Consider the following 4,833-nt stretch of genomic DNA (forward strand, 5'->3'; position numbering starts at 1 on the left):
ATCCCCTCTCTTTGTGTTTCTCACTATCAAACATTCTGTTCTATTTTTCAAATCAAAATTTATAATAGGCCACATATTTACTAAAGTCATCTTGAACATTTCAGCATTTTAAAATATAACCTTTATAGCAAAGAATCAGAAGGGCAGGGGATGTTACCATTTGGTAATTAAAAAAAAAAACAAACTTAAAAATATACATAAGGAAAAACGGGACATTACTATTTCTAACCATGCAACTTAGCTGTGATATGTCCTGAAATGATCAACACAATTTTTATATCAAATATTTATTTTTATTTATTTCTCAATATTTCATGCCATGTTTTAATTTCTGATTATGAGGAATCAGAAAAAGAATATATTATTCTTTAACTCCAAGTAAATAAAATAACTTCTTCGTGATACATAAACCTGAATATTCTACATTTTCATGAGGAATAAAATAAAATATAGGTAAAATTATTGTGTCTGTATGTAGATTGGAAATTAAGTCTCTTATAAATATGAAGTTAGGACAAGAACTTAGCTTACTGTGAAAGGCAAACTAAGCTTGATTATCTCTCAGAACAAAGATTCATCATCATCCTTTCTCATGTGTAGGTCTGATTTATAGACATCATTGCTAGGTTTTTCATGTAGGGACATGAAAAAAAGTGAAATTAGTGTCTCAAATTATTATCTTATTTTTTTGTGTGTTAAGGGTTCTTTTTTAATGTATAAAATTATTTATTGTCAATAAATTTTTATTTAAGTGGTTGGTTTGATTTCTTTGCTGTCCATCCAGGCACTCTGAAAATAGCCCTTTCTCAAGGGCATCCAGTTGTGCTTTTTAGCCCTCTTTTATCTGTCTTTTCCAACAGTCATTGGCAACTTCTAAGTTCTTAGCCAGAAGATTTGTGGATTTCTTCAATTTACTTTAATTTAGGGACCCTTCTTCAATTAGCTTTAAAAACCATTTTAAGGTAGGTTTCCCTTGTGACACCCAACATCTCTGTAGAGTCTTTCATGTCCATTCCTAACACTCAGAATCCTAATCTTTATGAAGGAAATGCCAGTGCTTCTAGAAACAAAACCAAAATTGCACATCAGTTTTGTACTTTGTTAGCTGTCTTGTAGTTCCTTCCCACAGACCTAACAAACAGTCCTGCGAGTCAAGCAAAACCACAAGTTACTATATGAGGCGTTTCCATATTATCTTATTTTAATATAAACTTTGTAGACATCCTGGAAAAATATACTGATACATTTAAACTTCACATCATTTCTTTAGTGGTAAATTAATTTGCTTTTAAAAGAAATTTTGGAAGGGAGTTCAAAATAGATTTAGGATAAGAGTAACAGCTGTGCAAGTTTAATGACATCATTGGGTCCATGACTCGATGCTTGAAAGTTGGACTTTAGTTATTCACCTGAGAAGTGTGACATATACTTGTGCAGACATATATGCAAATAAACATACAGATGCACAAATATTCATACATGAAATCACACACACTACAAAATGAAATAACTTTCAAAAGTGGATTTGTTTTTTTTTTCTTTGTTTGCTTTCATTTACTAGTAATGACTCATGCCTTTAATTATACCATAAAATCTGAGAACGGGCTGACAAGTAGGAGGCCAGAGCTGCACATGTGAGAGCTTCAGAGCTGTTCGTAGAAGGCTAACATGAAAAACGTGAGAACTTTTATCAAAATCCTAAGAGCTTGAAATATAAATCAGGGCCTGCCTGGCAAATAGTAGGTTTTGGCTTTTATCTTCACAACTGAATTTTTTCATTCAAATTTCAGGTACTTCTCTATTGAATGATTTTCAAATAACCAAATTGTAATTAATTTTTAAAATTTGTTTTGTTTTCCAATGTAAATCTCCTAAATTCTAACATTTATCTCTGACTTTCTAAACCAGAAAAAGCATAGGAACATTCAAAATAACTGGCCTTATATGTTGCATATTTTCATTTTAAATGGCATTTTTTATAGCATGATAGTGTTCCTGGGATTTACAATTACCTCCTTGGAATATTAGGGGATACAGACTGAGAACCTTTGGGTCAGAACTTCACTGGTTTTGTTACACAATTTATCATTTCTCTCTCAGGTGACATATGGAGCTGTTGCTGAGCTGTGGCTAAGACTAAGATTACAATAGTGTCGACATCCTTCACCAATGTGAAGCCATATATGTTCCTTAAACACAATCTTGCAAGATAGTTTCCATAATTCATGGAGTTTTCATTAGATAGCTACATTGTTTCATTTTTGGAGGATGTTTTTGAAGACTATTCTGGCATTTATGTCAATTGCTATCCCTCCTTCGTGGGAAATTTCTGTTTCTTTTCTGGATGCTTCTAGGAACTGTGTTTCTGCTGTTTGCTGGGTTCAGTTTGATCCCCTGGGTTCAGATTTCTTTTTATTGATCATGCCTGACATTTGTTTGTTTGAGTATTATATTGTTCTCATTCTACAATTCCTTCATTGTTATGACTGCATACTTTTCTCTCCTTATTTTTACTTTTCTTCCTTTAAGTCTTCTGTAGATCCATGCCTCTTCCACCTGGATGGAGCCTGGGTATTGCTCATCACTGATTTTCGTGTATGAGCTGTTCTATAGAGGTATTAGGTTTTAATGTCTAAGAGTATAGATTCTAGTTTTTGGTATTTATGAAATTTGCAGAGATCATAACTTCTAGAATAATATGGTATCCTTATCTTTTCATTTTTTAGTTTTTCTGGAACGATTAAAATAAACAATTTATAGAGAAAAGCAGGCATAAGAAAAATGTATGTTGTGAAAATATTTCTGTAAGAAGTATCATGTATTGATGAAGCTGAAACAATGAGATTTGCCATGCTCTCTGTGACTGCTCCCACGTCCCTCTTCTCCTTTCCCCACAGTGATAGTATTTACACATTATTTTTCTTCTCCCTTTACATTTCCTTATTCATTACTTGTGTGCTCAAATGCTACAGTGTTCTAGTTAGTTGAGAGGACAATTTTCTGAAGTGATTTATTAGCTTCTGCCATGTGGTTCACAGGGATTGATCTCAGCAGTTCTTGCTCAGCTTGGCAAAAAACCACCCTTAGCCAGCAAACCTTTATGCAATCGCCAAAATTAATATTTCCTAATAATATCTGAGAGCATTTCTATGACTTCAGAATTAGTACCTGTATTATTTTAGTGGAAAGTGATTATGTTGGAATTAATTTTGTACATTATAGCCACAGTGTTATAATGATACCCATTCTTCTATTATATGCACTACTCATTACATTTGTATATGTGTTTTAAAAAACCCTGCTTAGCCAACAAGCACAACCTCTGCTGATAATATTATATAGCTTTCTTATGTTGATGGCTATGTCTGTATATCATTTTATGCTCACTGTTTTGGCATACTGATTTCTCTTTAATTTATATTTATGATGCACATCATGGAGATCCTTTTGTTTGGCTCTTTGGATGATAGTGATTTCCCTGGTATTATTTCATTGAGGACACAAACACTTACCGAACATTCACATATTTACATTTATAGTGTTTTTTTTTTGTCTGTTGATTTGACTATACTATTTATGGTGCAGCGGAAATTAATCTCTAGTAAAGTAAAAGTCGAACAGTGTTTAAAAAATTGACTACCTGTATTTTTTTATCTATCACTTATTTTCATAAAGATACAAAGAAGCCTCTCATCCTAGTATTTATTTTTACTTATGTAAAAAATTAATTAGCAAATTAATTAAAATTGTTTTATACAGTAGTTTTTGTATGGTTATAATACCTAGATGTAATACTTTAGCCATGTGCTTTCTGAACTCTCCTGCATACTATAGAGTAAATACATTGAGTGTGCATGAGAACTCTACATAAGAGGCTACAAAAATACCTCAGCTATTAAAGGCTTGTGACCCCACCAAAATGTCAATGAAACAAATTAGTCACCGAATAATAGGTGTTTTTATTGAAATAGTCACAGATTAGCTCTTTGTAATTCTCTACATCATATCAGGTGTTATTATAATGATAGTGAATCCTTCCAATTACAAAATTCACCATTAGAGCTAATACCTTATTGGAATTATTTAACATGTTTTTTTTTTGGTTTCATCTTCATATTCTATACCAAAGGAACCATAGTTAGTGCTCTCCTATAATCAAATAGCCACATCATCTGCGGTAATCTGGTATATTAGTAAAATATCAAAATCGGTTTCTTTAGTTCATTTACTTTGGAGAGATCTAATCTCAGCAGAAATTTTGAAATGAAATATAAATTAAATAAAGTCACTGAATAAAACATAAATCTTTATGAAAGATAAATGATATAATAAAATAAGTTATAAAACACAGAAATAAATCCCAAAATTCAAACTCAGATTACCACCACAAAACACACAGCTCACTGAAAATAAAGACCATGGACCCATTATATGAGTAAGTACCTGTGAGCACATGCTTGACAACACGCTAAGTCCTTTCTCTCACTTTACCTTAAGGGATCAGATGTAATGGTTTCCCACAAGTTCTCAGAATTATCCATGGTTCTGGTTAAGATGACACAAAAAAAAATCTAGAATGCCTGTTTATGGAAGATGAGGTTTTTCTTATTTGCATCCTTAATGTACCATAACCGATGAAATTCTAGATGCCTAGTGAAGATGTGTTATATAAATAAATGATGAAGAAGATTCAATTTAAAATTATTTTATGTTTATTAGGAGAATCTTTCCACTCAATTTCATGATCCACTTTATAATACAGACTCTGTCATTCTTCTCCACAGATTCCAGTCAGGATATATCATAATACACCACACTTATTCAAGTGTATTT

The 4,833-nt window shown here is 32.0% G+C and overlaps 1 non-coding gene across 1 annotated transcript; it reads right to left on the reverse strand.

The window, feature by feature from the left end:
• Nucleotides 1–1,103: 1,103 nt before the first annotated feature.
• Nucleotides 1,104–1,227, reverse strand: LOC134484526 (small nucleolar RNA SNORA18). The gene has a single exon (XR_015647488.1). It is a non-coding gene; the product is annotated as a small nucleolar RNA SNORA18 (small nucleolar RNA).
• Nucleotides 1,228–4,833: the final 3,606 nt, after the last annotated feature.

This window comes from Rattus norvegicus, chromosome Y, assembly GCF_021556685.1.
Source record: "Rattus norvegicus strain SHRSP/BbbUtx chromosome Y, alternate assembly SHRSP_T2T, whole genome shotgun sequence".
Classification (NCBI taxonomy): domain Eukaryota; kingdom Metazoa; phylum Chordata; class Mammalia; order Rodentia; family Muridae; genus Rattus; species Rattus norvegicus.